At 45.7% G+C, this 21,900-nt stretch overlaps 1 pseudogene; it reads right to left on the bottom strand.

Annotated features, from left to right (window-relative positions):
* Nucleotides 1-21,900, bottom strand: part of LOC122125527 — a 70,375-nt pseudogene that overhangs the window by 43,944 nt on the left and 4,531 nt on the right.

Genomic DNA, 21,900 nt, shown 5'->3' on the forward strand with positions numbered 1-21,900 from the left:
TTTTTTTTTTAATTTAATTTAATTTTATTTGTGAACATACTGTACAGAGGGGTTACAGTTACATGGGCAGGATAATGCGTACATTTCTTACCAAGCATTTCAGCCTCCTCCTTTGTTTACCCTTCACATCCCTTCCCAGCCTCCTCCCTCCCCCCCAATCCCAATCCATCTCCTTCCCCCCCTTTCCCCCCCTTCCCCCCCCCCCCCCCGCACCAACGTTGTAAAGCTCGTTTTGGACATGACAACTTGTACTTCTCATTGTTGCAACAGGTACACTTGTATCCTTAAACAACTGGTTTTCCCCCATCTCCTCCACAAGTTATACTGACATCAAATATAGTGAAAGCAGGGGTTATACTGTGGGGGAGGGACATACAAAGCAACAAAGAGATAATCTTTTTTTTTTATTAATTAAATTTCATTTGTGAACATACTGTACAGAGGAGGTACAGTTACATGGGCAGGATAATGCGTACATTTCTAACCAAGCATTGCAGCCTCCTCCTTTGTTTACCCTTCACATCCCTTCCCAGATTCCCCCCTCCCCCCCTAATCCCAATCCTTCTCATTCCCCCCCTTCCCCCCCCTTCCCCCGCCCCACCCCCCGCACTAACATTGTAAAGCTCGTTTTGGACATGACAACTTGTACTTCTCATTGTTGCAACAGGTCCACCTGTATCCTTAAACAACTGGTTTTTCCCCATCTCCTCCACAAGTTATACTGACATCAAATATAGTGAAAGCAGTGGTTATACTGTGGGGGAGGGACATACAAAGCAACAAAGAGATAATCTTATAAATGTGTTAGAAACACATGCATGAAAGAAAAAAACATTAAAATACACATCTAAGGGTTCATTTTCCTGACATCACATTATCTGACCTTTTCCGCTTGACTCATACATATACTAGATATTACAAATAAGGGAAACCATGGGACCTACGTTTCTTTGGGCCTGGCTTACTTCACTTAATATAATTTTTTCCAAGTTTTTCCATTTCCTAACAAATGGGGCAATGTCATTCTTTCTGATGGAGGCATAGAATTCCATTGTGTATAAATACCACGTTTTCTTGATCCATTCATCTACTGAGGGGCATCTGGGTTGGTTCCATATCTTAGCTATGGTAAATAATGCTGCAATAAACATAGTTGTGCTGGTAGCTTTAGTGTGGTCTTGTTTGTAAACATTAGGGTAAATGCCCAAAAGTGGGATTGCTGGGTCATAGGGGAGCTCTATGTGAAGTCTTTTGAGGAACCTCCATACTGCTTTCCAAAGTGGTTGAACAAGTTTACATTCCCACCAACAATGAAGTAAGGTTCCCTTCTGTCCACATGCCTTCCAGCATCTGTTGTTGTTAGAGTTCTTGATTTTTGCCGTTCTAACTGGAGTGAGGTGATATCTCAATGTTGTTTTGATTTGCATTTCTTTTATGGCTAGGGATGTTGAACACTTCTTCATGTGTCTATTGGCCATCCTTCTTTCTTCTCCAGAGAAGTTTCTCTTTAAGTCTTTCGGCCACTTATTTATTGGACAGTTGTTTCTTTGAGGATTTGTTGTTGGGGGGTTTAATTTTTTGAGTTCCAAGTATATTTTAGATATGAGACCCTTGTCCGTTGTATGGCTAGTAAAGATCTTCTCCCAGTCCGTGGGCTTTCTATTGATCTTGCTAGCTATGTCATTTGCCCTGCAGAAGCTCTGCAACTTTATGCAATCCCATTTGTCCAACCTTTCATTGATTTGTTGTGTTTCCAGGTCTCTACTCAGAAAATTTCGGCCTGAGCCAAGGAGACCTAGGGTTTCTCCTATTCCATCCTGTAATGTTTTCAGAGTGTCTGCTTTGAGTTCAAGGTCTTTGATCCATTTGGAGTTGATTCTGGTGCAGGGTGATATATAAGGATCTAGCTTAAGTTTTCTACATGTAGTTAACCAATTTTGCCAGCACCATTTACTGAAGAGGTTGTCTTTCTTCCATTCTATTGTTTTAGCTCCCTTATCGAAGATTAGATGGCTATAGGTCTGTAGGTTCATTTCTGGGTTTTCAATTCTATTCCATTGGTCCTGAGGTCTGTTCTTATGCCAATACCAAGCTGTTTTGATTACTATGGCTTTATAGTAGAGTTTGAAGTTTGGTATTGATATTCCTCCAGCAGTGTTCTTTCCATTCAGGAGCGTTTTTGCTATTCGGGGTCTTTTATTGTTCCATCTGAATTTTTGGATTGCCTCTTCTATTTCCTTGAAGAATGAGGTTGGAATTTGCATAGGTATCTCATTGAATTTGTAGATAGCCTTGGGAAGTATTGCCATTTTCACAATGTTAATCTTTCCAATCCAGGAGCATGGGAGGTTTTGCCATTTTCTAAGTTCTGTGTTGATTTCCTTTTTCAAGATTTTAAAGTTTTCATCATAGAGGTCCTTCACTTCTTTAGTTAAGTTAATTCCTAGGTATTTTATTTTTTGTGGGGCTATTACAAATGGAGTTGCTTTCCTAATTTCAGCCACACTTTTCTCATTGTTGGCATACAGAAAAGCCATTGATTTTGGGCCGTTAATTTTATAACCTGCTACTTTGCCAAAGTTGTGAATCAGCTTGAGTAATTTGGGAGTGGAGTCTATGGGATTCTTTAAATACAAGATCATGTCATCTGCAAAGAGGGAGAGTTTTATTTATTCTTTCCCTATTTGGATCCCCTTTATGTCTGCATCTTGTCTTATTGCTGTAGCTAGGCATTCTAATACTAGATTGAAGAGAAGTGGAGAGAGTGGGCATCCTTGTCTTGTTCCTGAGTTAAGAGGAAATGGCTTAAGTTTTTCACCATTAAGTATAATGCTGGCTGTAGGTTTGTCATATACAGCCTTTATTGTATTGAGGAATGTTCCATGGATTCCTAATTTTTCCAAAACCTTCATCATAAAGGGGTGTTGGATCTTGTCGAATGCTTTTTCTGCATCTATTTTTTTTTAATTTAATTTAATTTTATTTGTGAACATACTGTACAGAGGAGTTACAGTTACATGGGCAGGATAATGCGTACATTTCTTACCAAGCATTGCAGCCTCCTCCTTTGTTTATCCTTCACATCCCTTCCCAGCCTCCCCCCTCCTCCGCCAATCCCAATCCTTCTCCTTCCCCCCCCCCCCCGCACCAACGTTGTAAAGCTCGTTTTGGACATGACAACTTGTACTTCTCATTGTTGCAACAGGTCCACCTGTATCCTTAAACAACTGGTTTTTCCCCATCTCCTCCACAAGTTATACTGACATCAAATATAGTGAAAGCAGGGGTTATACTGTGGAGGAGGGACATACAAAGCAACAAAGGGATAATCTTATAAATGTGTTAGAAACACATGCATGAAAGAAAAAAAACATTAAAATACACATCTAAGGGTTCATTTTCCTGACATCACATTATCTGACCTTTTCCGCTTGACTCATACATATACTAGATATTACAAATAAGGGAAACCATGGGACCTACGTTTCTTTGGGCCTGGCTTACTTCACTTAATATAATTTTTTCCAAGTTTTTCCATTTCCTAACAAATGGGGCAATGTCATTCTTTCTGATGGAGGCATAGAATTCCATTGTGTATATATACCACATTTTCTTGATCCATTCACCTACTGAGGGGCATCTGGGTTGGTTCCATATCTTAGCTATGGTAAATAATGCTGCAATAAACATAGTTGTGCTGGTAGCTTTAGTGTGGTCTTGTTTGTAAACATTAGGGTAAATGCCCAAAAGTGGGATTGCTGGGTCATAGGGGAGCTCTATGTGAAGTCTTTTGAGGAACCTCCATACTGCTTTCCAAAGTGGTTGAACAAGTTTACATTCCCACCAACAATGAAGTAAGGTTCCTTTCTGTCCACATCCCCTCCAGCATCTGTTGTTGTTAGAGTTCTTGATTTTTGCCGTTCTAACTGGAGTGAGGTGATATCTCAATGTTGTTTTGATTTGCATTTCTTTTATGGCTAGGGATGTTGAACATTTCTTCATGTGTCTATTGGCCATCCTTCTTTCTTCTTCAGAGAAGCTTCTCTTTAAGTCTTTCACCCACTTACTTATTGGGCAGTTGTTTCTTTGAGGATTTGTTGTTGGGTGGTTTAATTTTTTGAGTTCCAAGTATATTTTAGATATGAGACCCTTGTCCGTTGTATGGCTAGTAAAGATCTTCTCCCAGTCCGTGGGCTTTCTATTGATCTTGCTAGCTATGTCATTTGCCCTGCAGAAGCTCTGCAACCTTATACAATCCCATTTGTCCAACCTTTCTTTGATTTGTTGTGTTTCCGGGTCTCTATTCAGAAAATTTCGGCCTGAGCCAAGGAGACCCAGGGTTTCTCCTATTCCATCCTGTAATGTTTTCAGAGTGTCTGCTTTGAGTTCAAGGTCTTTGATCCATTTGGAGTTGATTCTGGTGCAGGGTGATATATAAGGATCTAGCTTTAGTTTTCTACATGTAGTTAACCAGTTTTGCCAGCACCATTTATTGAAGAGGCTGTCTTTCTTCCATTCTATTGTTTTAGCTCCCTTATCGAAGATTAGATGGCTATAGGTCTGTAGGTTCATTTCTGGGTTTTCAATTCTATTCCATTGTTCCTGAGGTCTGTTCTTATGCCAATACCAAGCTGTTTTGATTACTATGGCTTTATAGTAGAGTTTGAAGTTTGGTATTGATATTCCTCCAGCAGTGTTCTTTCCGTTGAGGAGCGTTTTTGCTATTCGGGGTCTTTTATTGTTTCATCTGAATTTTTGGATTGCCTCTTCTATTTCCTTGAAGAATGAGGGTGGAATTTTGATAGGTATTGCGTTGAATTGGTAGATAGCCTTGGGAAGTATTGAAATTTTCACGATGTTAATCTTTCCAATCCAGGAGCATGGGAGGTTTTGCCATTTTCTAAGTTCTGTGTTGATTTCCTTCTTCAAGATTTTAAAGTTTTCATCATAGAGGTCCTTCACTTCTTTAGTTAAGTTAATTCCTAGGGATTTTATTTTTTGTGGGGCTATTACAAATGGAGTTGCTTTCCTAATTTCAGCCACACTTTTCTCATTGTTGGCATACAGAAAAGCCATTGATTTTTGGGGGTTAATTTTATAACCTGCTACTTTGCCAAAGTTTTGAATCAGCTTGAGTAATTTGGGAGTGGAGTCTATGGGATTCTTTAAATACAAGATCATGTCATCTGCAAAGAGGGAGAGTTTTATTTATTCTTTCCCTATTTGGATCCCCTTTATGTCTGCATCTTGTCTTATTGCTGTAGCTAGGCATTCTAATACTAGATTGAAGAGAAGTGGAGAGAGTGGGCATCCTTGTCTTGTTCCTGAGTTAAGAGGAAATGGCTTAAGTTTTTCACCATTAAGTATAATGCTGGCTGTAGGTTTGTCATATACAGCCTTTATTGTATTGAGGAATGTTCCATGGATTCCTAATTTTTCCAAAACCTTCATCATAAAGGGGTGTTGGATCTTGTCGAATGCTTTTTCTGCATCTATTGAGATAACCATGTGGTTCTTATTCTTGCTCCTGTTGATGTGATGAATAATATTAATTGATTTGCGTGTATTGAACCAGCTCTGCATCCCTGAAATGAATCCTGTTTGATCGTGATGTATGATTTTTTGGATGACTTGTTGAAGTCGATTGGCCAAAATTTTGTTGAGAAATTTTGCATCAATGTTCAACAAAGAAATGGGTCTATAGTTCTCTTTCTTTGATGAGTCCCTGCCTGGTTTTGGGATGAGGGTTATGATGGCTTCATAGAATGTGTTCAGTAATGAACTTTCTCTTTCAATTTCATTGAAGAGTTGGAGGAGTATTGGTGTGAGCTCTGCTTTGAAGGCCTTGTAAAATTCCGCTGTAAAACCATCTGGTCCTGGACTTTTCTTAGCTGGGAGGTCTCTTATTGCTCTTTCTATTTCAATGCTTGATATGGGCCTTTTAAGCTGGTTTAACTCATCTTGGTTTAGTTTTGGCATGTCAATATTTGCTAGGAAAAGGTCCATTTTTGTCAAGTTCTCAAACTTATTAGCATAAAATTTTGAGAAGTATTCCCTTATAATGTTCTGAATCTTGGTTGTTTCCATGGTGATGTTTCCATTCTCATCTCTGAGTTTATTAATTTGGGTGTGTTCTCTTCTTTTTCTGATAAGATTTGCTAAGGGTCTGTCAATTTTGTTAAGTTTTTCGAAGAACCAACTCTTTGTTTTGTTGATTCTTTCTATAGGTTTTTTGGATTCTAATTCATTTAATTCTGATTTAATTTTGATTATTTCTTTCCGTCTACTGGATTGGGGTTTATCTTGTTGCTCTTTTTCAAGGAGGTTTAGATGTGTCATTAAATTGCTAGTTTCAGATCTCTCCAATTTGTTGATGTAGGAGCTCAGAGCTATAAACTTGCCTCTGAGTACTGCCTTTGCTGTGTCCCAGAGGAGCTGGTAATTTGTGTGTTCATTTTTGTTGAATAGCATGAACATTTGAATTTCCTTTCTAATCTCTTCCATGACCCACTCTTGATTCAGCAGTGTGTTGTTCAGCCTCCATATGATACCGGACTTTCTTTGGTGGCTTTTGGTGTTGAGTTCTAATTTTATTCCCTTGTGGTCAGAGAGAATGCAAAGTATAACTTCAATGTTTCTGAATTTGGACAAGTTTGCTTTGTGGCCTAAAATGTGGTCTATTTTAGAAAATGTTCCATGTGCTGCTGAGAAAAACGTGTATTCTGATGCTGCTGGGTGAAATGTTCGGTAGATGTCTGTTAAGTGTAGTTGATCTAAGCAGCTGTTTAGATCTGCGGTTTCTCTGTTGAGTTTTTGCCGAGTTGATCTATCTAGTGGGGAGAGTGGTGTGTGAAAATCCCCAACAATTAATGTGTTTGGATCTATGTGGGATTTGAGGGAAAGTAGTGTTTCTTGGATAAATTTGGGTGCTCCATTTTTTGGCGAATAGATATTTAGAATTGTAATATCCTCCTGAAGGAGAGATCCCTTAATTAGTATGTAGCGACCTTCTTTATCTCTTCTCACGAATTTTAATTTGAAGTCTATTTTATCTGATATTAAGATTGCAACTCCCGCCTGTTTATTTGGGTCGTTTGCTTGGTAGATTTTGTTTCAGCTTTTAACATTGAAAATGTGTTTGTTTTTACGGGCAAGATGTGACTCCTGCAGGCAGCAGATAGAAGGGTCTTGTTTTTTAATCCAACTAGACAGTCTATGTCGCTTAATTTTAGAGTTCAGTCCGTTAACGTTAAGAGATAGGACTGAGAGGTATTTGGGAGTTCCAGCCATGTTATCCACCTTCTTGGGGGCTGCGAAAACTGGGTTCTTCCTATGTTTCTTGGATTCTCAGTTTGGGTGCAGTTTCTTGGCCTTTGTTGCGGTCTTGTTGGTTTTCTATGTGTAGGACATCTTTAAGAATCTTTTGTAGGGCTGGTTTGGTGGAGATGTATTGTTTCAATTTTTCTTTGCTATGGAAGTTTTTTATTTGGCCTTCAGTTATGAAGGAGAGTTTAGCTAGGTACAGTATTCTTGGTTGATATTTGTTTGTTTTTAGGGCTTGGCATACATCATTCCAGGCTCTTCTTGCTTTGATTGTCTCTGCTGAGAAATCTGAGGTGATTCTAATTGGTTTCCCTTTATAGGTGATTAATCTTTTCTCCTTCACAGCTTTTAGGATCTTTTCCTTGGTCTGAGTTGATCCTGTGTGGATTATAATGTGACGGTGGGATGTCATATTCTGGTCTGGTCTATTTGGGGTTCTAAAAGCTTCTTGTATCTAAATAGGCCTATCTTTTTGTATGTTTGGGAAGTTCTCTGCTAGGATCCTGTTAAACAAATTTCCTAGACAATTAACTTCTGTTTCTAGGTGCTCCTCTACACCCATTATCCTTAGATTAGGCCTTCTGATGGTGTCTTCCAGGTGTTGGATAGATCTATCATACTTCTTGGACTTGTCTTGGATGGGTGTATGTTCTTTCTCTATAATATCTAGGCTGTCTTCAATCCCTGAGATTCAAACTTCTGCATGGTCTAACCTGCTGTCAAGACTCTCTACTTTGTTTTTTATCTCTTTTCCTTCTAATTGGTCAGCTTTGATGGCTTCAAGTTCTTTGTTGAAGCTCTGTTTTAGGTCTTGTATGAATTTCTTTACTTCCTTAATTTGGTGTTCATTGTTTGTTCTCAAATCACTTAGTTGATTGGTTATGGTTTCTTTGGACTCCCATTCTTTCTGTTGGGTTCCATTCAGCATTCCCTTTGTGGTCTCCCTGACTTCCTTCAGCTATTTGTTAATGGATTCCATGAATGCCTTTAGTGATCTTTGTGTGTTCTCTACCTGGTCTCTCAATTCCTGAATTACTCTTTGATTAGCTTCCTCCCGTTTGTGGGATTCTTGCACTTCTCTTTCCTCCCGTTCGTGGGATTTCTGCAGTTCTCTTTGAGTGTTCTCAGCCTGCTCACGCCATTCCTCCCTTTCTCTTTGAGTATTCTCAAGTTGTTCATGCAAATCCTGTATCAGTTTTTACTTTTGGGATGCCTCCTCTCTCTCCCTATCACGCTCATACAGAGTCCTTTGTAAGTTGTCCCACTTCTCATTTATCATGTTTGCCACCAGTGTTTGTAGAGCTATTTGGGAACTCTCCTCTGGATTGTTCATTATCTGATCTGACCCCTGATTATCAAGATTGGGAATTGAGATACCCGGATTTGCCATTTTTCTTGTGTTTTTCCGGCTTACTCTGCCCATTTGAGATGAAAATAGCACCAGTTTTGTGCTAGAACACTATCTTAAGGCAACCATCAACCAACGTTTGCATTTATACAGTCAATAGTCTACAGATACAATCTAGTTCAAGAGATACATCTATTCAACATCAAAAAACTATATGTTAATGGGCTTCGAACCGCAGAGAAGAATTTGGAAAACCAGAAATTTTTAGGGTTAGGGAGAGATGTGGGTAAAAATTAGGAATAGATTGGTGTAGGGAGGCACAGGGAGAGTTAACTATGTCCTAATCTCAATGCAGGAAATAGGTTGGGTAGGATGCAAGTAGAGAGGGAGAGATAAAGAAGAAAGGGAAAGGGAAATGAAAAAAGACCAGAAAAAAAATTAGAAACGTAAAAATTAATATAGTTATGGAGATTGAAAGACAATCTATTTAGAGAGGAATGTGAATATAATGAGAAAACAGGAGGGAGATAGAGGAGATGTGAAAAACTTAAAAAATGTTTAAAATATTATATAGGTATAAAGAGGTAGTACTGCTATTAAGGAATTTAAATCTCAGAGGTTTTGGATTGAGTAATAAATTTGTGGATTAAGTGTATACACAATGGGGGATAGGGTCTACTAGTTAACTATGGGTTTATCTGAGGATGTGCAGGACAAGAGTTAAGTCACATACAGAAGAACAAAAGAAAGGAAAAGGTGAAAAGGATAAGAAAGGTAGAAAAAAAAAGATCAGAAGTTCAGTAGAGCTAGACAAAAAACAAAAACATAATTAAGAAAGAAAGAAAAAGAGAGAGAAGACAAGAAAAGAAAGGAAAACATTCATTCACGTATTCCTAAAATAAAAATTATAAGAGGGAAAAAAAAGTTACTGGAAAACAATTATTTTTTCAAAAAAAGGCAAAAATTAAAGATTAATAAAAGTTTTAGAAAAGGAAAAAAATTTTTTATATATATAACGTACCAAAAAAAAAAAAGAAAAGAAGAAAAAAAAGTTCGTTGATTTTTTTTGGGGGGGGAAGGGTGGGAAGAATCCTGTATCTCCCTTTTGTCTGTAACCAGCCTCTTGTTGGAGTCTCTGGTCAGCTTGAGGTCCTGTGGCTTGATTGGTTTCTTAAGTCAGTTTGTTCGAACAGGCAGAAAAATGCTCTGCTTGACCCAAGATTTTGAGATCCCCCTCCCAGGTTAGTTTAATGGGAGGGTGATCTGCTTTGAGAATCACAAAAGAGGGGTGATGAGGCTAGGTTCTGGTAGAGTTGAGGCCTTTCAACAAACAGTAGCTTTTCCCTGGGGCTATTTTGTGAAAAATTCACAGAGCCCACCCTGGAGCCATTCTCAGGGTTTCTGTTTTTCAATTGATTGTGGAGGCTGCTAGAGGGAGGGGCAGCCTCTGGCTCTGGTTACCCAGTGAGGAAAGCCACTCCAATGGCTGGTGCCTGAGCTGGGTGACTTTTCCCTGGATCGAGCTGAGTCTGGCAGGTCACTTCGCCGTTAAGTTCTTGTGACCTGTTAAATGACTCGTTTTATTCCAAGGCCTGAGTTGGAGCTAGCAGCTCCTCCGAGCTTTGTCGGTATCCAAGATGGAGATCACCGGTGCTGGGGGGGGGAGGGGTGGCCTTCCCTCCTCTGCTCCCTGAGAAGGAGTGAGGACGTCGGGCTTCTACTCACACCGAGACTTGGATCCTGGGTCGTCTCTGGTCTGCAAACTGCAGGATGAAGATGTCCGCTCCTTGTCGCTTCTTGCTGGTGTTGAGTAGAATCCTCTCGCCCGCTGTGTCTGGCTCCTTCATCCCCGACTCTCTGTGTGAGCTGTCAGGTATGGCCGTGGCTGCGGTGGCCGCTGCGACCCTGCCGCCGCCGCGACGGCTGCTGGCAGGCGCTCAGATGTGTCTCCTTGTCTTGGCTTCCCCTCTCTTGTCTAACTCTCTGTCCTGTGATGGCACACTTGGTGTGATTCTCTGGCTTAGGACTGTTCACTGGAACTCTAAAACTGCTTTCTATGCGAGAGCTTGTTCAGATTCCAGCTTCTCCTCTGCCATCTTCCCGGAACTCCCTCTTTCTTTCTTTAATAGTTCCCTATGCAATGAAGTGAATCATTCCTAAAGCCCCTTCTGTTCTGGAGAAGAAAGTAGTTGGAAAGAAAATATCAGCTAGCAATTATTTCTAACATATTTATAAGATGATTTCTATGTTGCTTTGTATGTCCTTCCCACACAGTATAACCCATGCTTTCACTGTATTTGATGTTGGTATAATTTGTGGAGGGGAAGGGAAAAAACAAATCTTTTAACTAGGGATACAGGTGGACCCATTGCAACAATGAGACATACAAGTCGTTATGTCGTAAAATGAACTTTACAACTTTGGTGTGAGGGGAATTGGGTTGGGGAGGGTGAGAGTATGGGAAAGGATTGGAAGGGGAAACAAAGAGGATGCAACAATGGTTGATAAGAAATGTAGTCATTATCTTGCCCATATAATGGTAACTCTTCTGTAGAGTATTCTCACAATAAAAAAAAAAAAAAAAAAAGAAAATAGCAGCTGGGTGTTGGTGGTTGATGCCTGTGTTCTGAGTTCCTGAGAAGACGAGATCTTAGGATCACAGTTCAAAGCCAGTCTAGGCAGATAACCCTCTGAGACTCCCATCTCCAATAAACCACTAAAAAACAAAAAAAGAACAAAGGAGGAGGCTACAATTCTTGATAGGAAATGTACTCATTATCTTGCCCATGTAATTGTAACCCCTCCGTACAGTATGTTCACAATAATAAAAAAAAGAAGAAAAGAAGAAAAAAAGAAAAAAAAGATGGAAGTGGTGCTGTGGGTGAAGTGGAAGAGAGCTAACGTTGAGCAAAATCATCCTAGGGACTTAATGGAGGCCCAGAGTTCAAGCCTCAGTCCTGGCACAAAGAAGGAAAGAGAGAATCACGGACATAGACACACAGACAGACAGAGACAGACAGAGAAGAGAGATGGAAAGCCAGCAAAGAAGAAGGAAGGAAGGAAGGAAGCAAGCAAGGAAGGAAGGAAGGAAGAAAGGAAGAAGGAAGGAAGCAAGGAAGGAAGGGAGTCCTGCTTGTGTAGCTCTGACCACAAACATCAAGGCTCTTTCCTGACAGTTACTCCCTTAATCTTGTCTGTGCTTATTTCTTCCACATAATTTATTTTCACAACTCTTTATTTTCCTTGGCGGTCTATGTTACAAATCTCTAGACTCTCTGCTAATTCAAAAAGGACATTAAGTGTACTTTGAAAGGCACATTTTTTAATGTAAAGTTGTTTTGAAAACACGAAGGCTCTTTGAGAAAGTCCCTTGCTTGCCTATTGTGACATTTCCTGCAGTGCTCCTCATGTCCCTTGTTATGAGATCACTTTACCACAGCCTCTGGGGTGCAGGTCAGGGCTGCTGTGCTGAATGACAGGCAGGGCGCTCCGACCCGGGTTCTCCACCTCCACCCTTTTCTTCTCTGGAATGAATTGCAGGGTGACAGAAAGCCAGAAGTAGCACTGATGTCCCAGGGAGAGTCACCAGCCCTGAGCACAAAAGCTCAGGGACAGGCCCCAGGCCCTGAGTTCAAGTCCTAGGGCCTGCACAGAAAAGGAAAGCAAGCAGATGGCAGGCCTGCCTCCAGGAACCATCCAGGGACTATGCTGGGTGTTGAGTGGACTGTGGGCTCTGAGCCAGGTGCCTCCTCCTGATCCTGAAGTTCCCACAGCCACCCCACCACAGAAAGGCTTGAACCACAGGCCTTGCCATCCCTGCACTCCCTCCCCCCACACTGGCTTTAGCCAGATTCCATACCTGCCCCACTCCCTTAATCCAGCCCAAAGTCATTCCACCCAGAACACGCGTGCTCTGGTCTCCTTGGGGAGCTGTCTGGTGTCATTAACCTCACACACACCTGGTCCTCTCCTGACCCCTGGTGTTCCTGTCCTCAGAGGTCCTCCCCATCTGTGTCACCTTGGAAAGCGTGGATGTGGACTTAGCCTCCTGACCTAGGTGCACCGCGTGTCCTGCGTGTCCTCCACCAGCTCCCTGCCTTCTGAGGGGACTCAGGCTTTCCCTGCCCCCACCCCACCCCCTCTCAACACCTGGTCCCCAGGAGCACCCCACCCTCCAGCCATCTCACACTCTGTCTTGAGCATGATCCAAATGGAAGACAGCCCATGTGCCGAGCTTCCCTTCCCCTACAGCACTCAGCAATGCTCCACATGCTTTTCCTCTTTTTTTTGCCCGGCTATATGGCTTGAACTCTGGACCTAGGTGCTTTTCCTCAGCTCTTCCGCTCAAGGTTAGGCTCTGCACCCCACGCACCACTGCTGTCTGCTGGAAGCACACCCGCCTGTCGTCACGCTGACATGCAGCCCTGCCTGGACTCGTTACTTCTACAGAGTTCGCACTTTCAGGACACCTCTCTCCATCTGTGTCTCCTTTCTTCCTGTGCACCCTCAGTTCTGCACCACCATCTTGTATGAATCCCTTTCCTGTCTCCTGTGTCCTTGCCATGCCGTGGCATGACTCCTGCTCCATTGCCGCACACCTGCTGGCCAGAGCTCACAGCCAGCTCCTGACTTGGCTTCATTCACAGCAGCACCTGGTGACTATGATCAATATGAATGAGGGATGAGACACGCTCACCTCTCACTCGTGGGGATGACTTGAAGCTCCTGACAAAGCCTTTCAGGAAAAATGGGTTGTGACACAAAGGTACGACTCAGCCTGTGAACCGGCTGGGCGGTCAGCTTCTCCCCCCAACACCCTGCATCCTTAGCTTGGGGGTTCTGGGCCCACCCCTTGAACACCTCCTGCTGGTAGAGCAGGCCACAATGTGGTGGCCATCCTCACAAAACCACCAGCCTGGCGAATCATCTTCCATCGCAATCAAAACAGCAGAATCCAGAAGGGCCAAGAAAGTCCTGGGGAGGTTTTGGGGGGAAGCACTCATGCCAGGTCTGATCTGGGAGTAACCATTGACTGATGCCTAGGACAGGTGCCATCTGACTTCTGTTCCTGGGTCACACCCGAGTCCTGGCATGATGGTGGCCACTATTGCACACTGCACACACCTTGCCTTGTCAGGTCCCAGCTGGACTGTATCTACCTTCCCATTGCTTGTACTTCATTAAAATACCTAACTACTCACTTCTTACAGCTGATAATGGGTTAGCGGAAAAACCTTTAAAGCAGACGGATCCTTGGTATAATGACTTTTTGGGGGGAGGGAATCAGTATTGGGGCTTGAACTCAGGGCCTGGGTGCTGTCCCTAAGCTCTTTTCCTCATGGCTAGCGCTCTACCACTTGGAGCTTAGTGCCACCTCCAGTGTTCTGGTAGGGAATTGAAGAGTCTCCTGGACTTTTCTGCCCAGGCTGGCTTTAAACTGTGATCCTCAGATCTCAGCCTCAGTCGCTAGGATGACAGGTGCAAGCCACAGGTGTCCAATGTCTTACTCTTCAAATTGTCCAGGACTGGTTGAGCCACACTTGCAATTATGGGTGGAATGCAATGTGGGCACGGTGCATGATCTTTCAATGCATTGTTGAAATTACTTGTAGGTATGTTATGAAATATTTTACATCTGTGCTCTTCAAGGAAATAGGTGTCTAATCTTGTCTCTAGTCTGTTCTCATTTTTGTATGAGAGGGAGTTTGGTAGCCTTCTTCCTTTCCTAGTTTTTGAACCTGTCTGAGGGACATTGGTGGTAACTCTGAACACCTGGTGTATCCCATCACTGAATCATCATACTGCTTGATTACAAATGAAGTTAGGTGATTAAAGTCACCTTGGATCAAACCTGATTGGTCAACGTGCAAAGACTGAATCCATTCCTTGTATGTTTTCTAATGTGTTGGACTAATTTTCTAATATATCCTCCAGTGACAATTTGAATTTAAACTGTTATGATATTCTAGTTTTCTTTTTTTTTTTTTTTTGTCGGTCGTGGGGCTTGAACTCTGGCCCTGTGCGCTGTCCCTCAGCTCTTCAGCTCAAGGCAAGCGCTCTACCATTTGAGCTACAGCGCCACTTCCGGTTTTCTGGTGGTTTATTGGAGATAGGAGTCTCATGGTCTTTCCTGCCCGGGCTGGCTTTGAACCGCGATCCTCAGATCTCAGCCTCCTGAGTAGCTAGGATTACAGGCGTGACTTCCTAGTTTTCTTAGTTGATGCCTTCACTGTTCTTGGATGAAGGCTTGTCAGTCTTAGCTATCAAGAAAACTTCTTACATTCACTGATTTTTTTTTTGTCTGTCCTGAAGCTTGAACTATGGGCCCGGGCACTGTCCCTCAGCTCTTCAGCTCAAGGCAGGCACTCTATCACTTGAGCCATAGTTGCCACTTCCAGTTTTCTGGTGAGATGAGTCTCATGAACTTTCCTGCCTCGGCTGGCTTTGAACCATGCTCCTCAGATCTCAGCCTGCAGAGTAGCTAGGATTACAGGCGTCAGCCCCCAGGCCTCCGCTTCTTTCACTGATTTTTTTTTACATTGTTCATTTAACCTCCTTTTTTTTCATTTTTACCCTTATTTGTGTGTGTGTGTGTGTGTGTGTGTGTGTGTGTGTGTGTGTGTGTGTGTGTTTATGTGTGTGCCTGTCCTAGGGCTTGAACTCAGTGCCTGGCACTGTTGCTAAGCTTCTTTAGCTCCAGGCTAGTGTGCTACCACTTGAGCCACAGCTCTGCTTTGTACATTCTGGGGATAGTTTATTGAAAATGAGCCTTGTGGGGCTGGGAAGGTGGCTCAGTGGTAGAGCTCTTGCCTTGCATGCGTGAGGCCCTGGGTTTGATTCCACAGCACCACATAAGCAAAAAGAAAAAAGCCAGAAGTGGCGCCATGGCTCAAGTGGTAGAGCACTAGCTTTGAGCTGAAGAGCTGAGGGACAGAGCCCAGGCCTAGAGTTCAGGCTCCACGACAGGAACCAAAAAATAAAAAAAAAAATAGAAATTGAGCCTGGTGGACTTTTCTGCTGACTTTGAATCATAATCCTCAGATCTGAGCTTCTGGAGTAGCTCTGATTAGTGGTGAGCAGCCATCAGTGGCAGGCTGGCTCTATCCTGATTTTTATGATTATCTCTCTATCCACTGTTCTGGGTTTGCTTTTAGACTGTGCTTTGTTGTTGATGACATTTGAAACACCTGACTTTTTTCATGCCAGGCCCAGATAGCTGTAAATTCCCTCAGAGAAGCTTTTGCTGCATCCCAGAGGTTCTGGAAAGTTGTAGTACGGCTTTGATTTTTGATTTTGTAAACTTGTTCCTTCATTTGATCCTTTAGTCTTATGACTGACTTTGGGCTCGACAGCCTATCACTTGGTGAGAGGGGGGTCGTAAGCCAACATTCTAACTTGGTCTGGACTTACTGGTCCATGGCATCCAGTAGTACTAGTTCATGAAACTGGGGCAGCAGTAGGCATCTATGTGCTGGCTCGCTGTCAGCAGAGGGTGACAGTCTTTATCTCATCAACCTAGCTTGGGTTTGATGTCTCTCCTGCTCTCGTGGGACAAGCAACTGGGGCTCCCTTTCAGGTCAGTTCCCATTTGCTTGGGACAGTTTTCCACCCTGAACTTTCAGTTTTCAGGCTTGGCTGGTGAAGTGTCATCTCTATGCAGTGTTGGTTTATAACTGGGCCAGGCCAGCTCTCCCTCCTAGCTGACAGGCACAAGGTAGAGCTGGGTCACTGCTTTACAGTTCAGGCAGGTATATACAGATCCAGAAAATACTGTCAGCTTTATGTTGTATATCAATTTCCCACCACCAAATAGCTCCAAATTTTTAACATACTTTCTATTGCCGTCTACTCCTTTCTATCTTGTATATTTGTCTGTTCTCCTAAAAAACAGCTTTCCATGAAGAACAAAGCATGGCAACTGCAGGAAAATGGATGGAACTGGAATTCATCATACATCTTGGGAAGGAAAACAGGCCAGACAAGAAATGTAAATCTGTTTTTCTCTGGTAGAATCCAGACTTTAAAAGACAAAAATCTAGCCTCATGCCAATGGCTCACTAGTTTCATCCTAGCTACTCAGAAGGCTGATATATGAGGATCATGGTTCAAAGCCAGCCAGGGCAGGAAAGTCCATGACACTCTTATCTCCAATAAACCACCAGAAAACCAGAAGTGAGACTGTGGCTCAGGTGGTAGAGCACTCGCCCTCAGCTGAAGAGCTGAGGCACAGCAACCAGGACCAGAGTTCAATCCACATGAGTAACCAAAAAAAAAAAAAAAAAAGATATAAAGCTCACAGTGATGTCTTCAACCACAGGGGCCTTGGGCATGCTTCAGGTACCCAGTGTGAAACTCAGGCTTTGAGACAGTGCTATGTGCTCATCGAAAAAAGGCTGATTTTCCCAGGGCAGGGGTGTGGCTCAGTGAACAGTAAGAGGACTTGAGCAGTAGGAGGATGTGAATAATAGGAGGATGTGAACAGTTGGGCCTCCAAAGGCAGCCCGGGTCCTTAGCCAGCTCTGCCACAGCAGGCAGCATGCCTAGGGGTCAGGACACTCAGCGTGACTGCTTAGGACTAAGTGTCCTCAGAGAAAAGGGCAGAGACCAAGGCCCCAGGACACTCCCCAAACTCCCACTAAGACCTGAGGTCCGACTGTTTCTACACCTTTATTTTTTTGTGAAAAGAGGGAAAAAAGGAATAAAATATAAACAATACAGTTGACACAAATAAACCACCTGGGGGGGTTGGGCGGTGGGAAGGGGAGAGAGGTGGGAGGCAGGTGGGGATGGGGTCCCCATGTCAGCAACTAGAGGCAGTGTCCCGGATGCTCGATTCTCTCCCTACAGGGCAGGAGTGCCGCCTTCCTCCTGGCTGCTGTCCATCCCACTGCGTGTTCCTCAGCCTTTGGGAGGGGGCCGGGCGCCATCTCCCCAGGCAGCTCAGGGAACGTGCGTGGGGCCAGGTCTGGGATCAAGCCAAGCACAGAGAGGGCTGTCAGGGACACACTGGCTCCGTGAGGGAGGATTTCAGAGAGGGCTAAGCCGAGGGTGGGCCAGAGGCTGGCACTGAAGGCCCAAGCACTGGCTCTTCTTCCAGTATCAGGCAAGAGACAGAACTAGAGGAACAGGAATGCGCAGGCTCAGAAGCCCAGCCTGGCCCTCTTGCGCCCCTGCCCAGGCCCCACCACCCTCTCCACATCCAACTGCCTGTCTGGCCCCCTATCCCCTGCCTGGCACTGCCACCCTCTGGCCCTACCGGGCCCCTGTCCGGGCACCACCACCCCTCCTACCTGCCACCGCCCGCCAACCCCCAACTCACCCTGGTCAAGGCCTCCTGGGCAAAGTATTTGACGGCCACATCCTGGTCCTGGGTCAGCTTCTCCAGGACTGGCTTGACCTCGCTCTTCAGGGTGCTGGAAGCAGAGGGGAAAGGGGGGGGCATGAAGCTGATGGGTCCCACAGCTGGGAACTCAGTTCAGGCCTGGCCACCCCCTGGGGAATTACAACTTGCATCTCCAGATGACTAGCGATGCTGAGCCATCCTTCCCCTCCCTTCCCTTCACATCCCACTCCCCAGAAGGCTCACCACAGCCACTGATGACTCCTCAGTCTACAGTGAAGCCGACACTGGGAGGAAGCAGCAGGCAGCAGTGGCAGCTGAACACAGTGGTGCACATCTGGAATCCCAGCCACTGAGGAAGCCCTAGCAATAGCTGGGCGTGGTGGCACCCGTTATCCTAGCGGTGTGAGCAGCATGCACAGACCAGGCAGCCTGGGCCACACATGCACTCTGTGAAATATAACAAAGGCAAAAAGTGCTGGGGGCATGGCTGAAGTGGCAGAATGCTTGCCTGGCGAGGTCAACCCTCAGAATCACCACAAAGGAAGAAACAGTGTAGCTGGAGAGGAGCATAAGGAGAGCGAGTCCCAGCTCACCTGTTGTGGAGGATAGGCCTGATCTTCTGCAGGGACTTGGCCACATTGAAGCGGACGTTGGCGATGGGGTCCCCAGCCAAGTGCACGACGGTGGGCAGCATGTGCTTGGTCGTGATGTCCTGCCTGCACACCTCCGACAGAACCTGGCCAAGCATGGGCACACGATCAGTACAGGCAGCGCCTGGCACCTGGGTCCGGGTGGCAAGGCTACGCCAATCCTAACCGGCATGGAAATGGTGTGCACAACTGACAACACCTCCCCGCGACTATGATTTACAACGAGTTCAACTCTGAATACCCAGCCAACAATGTGTCTCACACCAGCTCACCCACACCCAGGCCAAGGATGCCGGAGGCCTGGAGCCCGCCCAGCTCCAGAAGTGTACTCCTGGCCCTGGCCTCCATCCTCTCCACTCCCAAGCTTGGTTTCACGGTGGGGCCGGCCGTGCCCCTCCCCTGGCAAGCTGGCACCTGGGTGCAGGTGTGGTGCGGGCCACACTTATGTTTATGCAGAAAAGGGTGGTCATGCAGTGCAGGTAGTTGGGGTGTCCGGAGATAGCCAGCATCTTGGGGATCATGGTGGCATGTGCCCACTCCTTCCCAAACTTCTCCATCAGCTTCTTGAGGTTGCTGGTGGCTGCCTCACGGATGGCATAGACTGCAAGGGGGACAGGAAGTCCATGGGGGAGTTTTAGAGTGGGTCATGGCTCAGTGCCAGCCTTCCCCAGGGTTCCAACAGCGGGGGGCAGGACATAGACAGAACAGCTGCATGGCCCCACCCACTGGCTGCCAGCTCCTTCTGGCAGGACTCACCATGGTCCACCAGCCATGCCATGCACAAAGATTTGAGTTTCCCGTCAAAGAATTCCACTCCCTGCCATAGGAGAGGGGGTGAGGGAGTCTGGCCTGCCTCCTCTCCCCTCCCCACCACACCGGGCATGCCCTGGATCATGCACCATCTGCCCAGCAAGCAGGGGCATGTACTCGATGATGGCCAGCCACACCCGCCACTTGGCATCCTTGGCTAGCTCCACGATGGCGAGGAGCAGTGACTAGGACAGCTGCCAGATGTCGATCACCTTGTTCACGAAGTCCAGGTTGGAGATGATGTTCAGCCGCAACTCCGGGCACTGCAGAGGATGGCGCTCCAGTGATGCCTGGCCCAAGGCGGCCCAGAATGGGGGGAGGGGAGTGCCACCCCACAACAACACCCTACAGACCTTCCATCTCCCCAGGGCCACTGCCCAGCCCCAACCTGTCCCCAGGGACACAGTGACAAGACCACATACAGAGCCACACTTAAGTGATGGAGGCTTGGGCATCATATGACACCTGCAGTCATTCTGAGAGAACTTGCAGGAATCATGAGGAAAAATAACACAATGGGAGAAGAAAGGTGAGCCCCAGCTCTGCCCAGGACAGCTGTGTCAGGACCCAATTGAGGCTGGAGTCAGGAGGGCGGAGTCATGGCACTTGGCCCACCAGACTGAGACTTGCCCCTTTCATTCCTGTCACCTCAACTCCCTCCACTGACATGAGATCCCGGCAGAGCACAGCCCTGCCTCCAGGGCAAGCCTCATCCATGCCATGCTCCCACTATCCAGCAGGGCCGGGGCAAACACAGCAGGTGCTCCATGACAGAAAGAGTTTGAACTGCTTCTGCCTCGCAGATTGTGAGCTCTGATCAACCCCACACATACATGCTTACCCATCACACATCGACTCATCACTCAGCTCAGAAGCCCCCCCGCTGGACTCCATGATAGCCATCAATCACCTTGGCAGGGGGCTAGGGGAGGGGAGATTCACCTAGTCCCTCAGCTGGGCCAGGAAGAGGAGCAGGAGGTGCTCGAGGGTGTTGTCTTTGCCCAGGATGGGAGAGAGGCCCATGATGACGGAGGCAGGGCTGACTTCACCTATTGGTTGGCATCTGACACCAGTTCCTGGGAGGGAAAAGGGAGGGAGGCCCCAGGTGACCTGCTTCAGCCTTCTCTGCACATGATTGACAGGGGGCATGAATGTGGGCTGCAGGGTCCATGCCTCCATCTCCTTGGCTGCAGCCTGTGACCCAGGTGCCTGGGGCATTTCCACAGCCTGTTCTGTGCCCTCTTTCCTGTCCAGCTGACTCCCTCCGCCAAACCAGTTACCTTGATGCACGGTAAGATCTGGGTCATGATCACAATCTCCAGACAATCTGCGGAGAGGTTCTTGCAGAACTCTGCGGACCAGGCTGAGTGATGAGATGGAGCCCACTGCACCTCCACCCTAGCCCCCCTCCTTATGCATGGGCCATGGGCACCCACCTTTCACTTTGTGGGAGGCCACGGCCCTCACCTCGGCCTCACAGTCCTTCATCAGGTTCTGGAGGGCGGGCACCAGGTCTGTCTTGGTGATCTCAGGCCCCACTGCTTTCTGGAGCTGGAAACCCAGAACCAGGAAGAGGTGGGGTGTGTGGAGTGAATGGGGGTCTGGCAGCCTCTCTCAGCTATTGAGGCCAAAATCTAGGTGGAAGCGGTGCAGGTGTGGAGATGGGGCAGGCTGCTCTTCCCAGAGCCAGCCCTCATCTCCAGCAGCATGCGCCAAAACCACAGACCTTAGTTCACATTATCCCAAGTGGGGCTTTCTGTGACCTGATCCACAAACATGCCAGCGATGCAGAGTCTCCTGCTTTTACATTTATACTAAAATATAGTGTGCTGAGTCACTAAATGGGCAGGGGAGCTAAGGAGAGACTCTTCAGAAGAGGGAAGAATGGCAAAGAAACACATGAGGAAATGCTCATCATCTCTGGGCAGCACAACAACCCTGAGATTCCATCTTAATCCAGTTAGATTGGCCAGCATTGTGAATTCGAACAAATGCTGGTGGGGATGTGGAGAAAAGGAGCCCTACTGTGCAGCTGGTAGGAATGTGAACTAGTGCAGCCACTCAGCACAGCAGTCTGCAGGTTCCTCCAAATACTACACACAGACTTTCCCTCCCACCCACTCCTGGGCATCTACACTGAGCATCATGACAAGGACACCTGCACACCCATGTTCACTGCCACAATATTCACAATAGCCAAGATATGGAAACAGCCCAGATGCCCCACAGTAGATGAGTGGACCCACAAAATGTGAACAATGGTACTTTACACAGTCATTAGGAAGAATAAAATAATGGCATTTGCAAGGAAATGGATGGAACTAGAACAAATCCTGAGAAGTGAGGTAAGTCAAGATTGGAGATTAATGGTGCACGTTCTCTCTGATATAAGGAAGTTAGATCTAAAATGCACTGGGATATGACAA

The sequence above is a fragment of the Dipodomys spectabilis genome, unplaced genomic scaffold (assembly GCF_019054845.1).
Source record: "Dipodomys spectabilis isolate Male_0828 unplaced genomic scaffold, ASM1905484v1 ptg000266l, whole genome shotgun sequence".
NCBI classification, from domain to species: Eukaryota; Metazoa; Chordata; class Mammalia; order Rodentia; family Heteromyidae; genus Dipodomys; species Dipodomys spectabilis.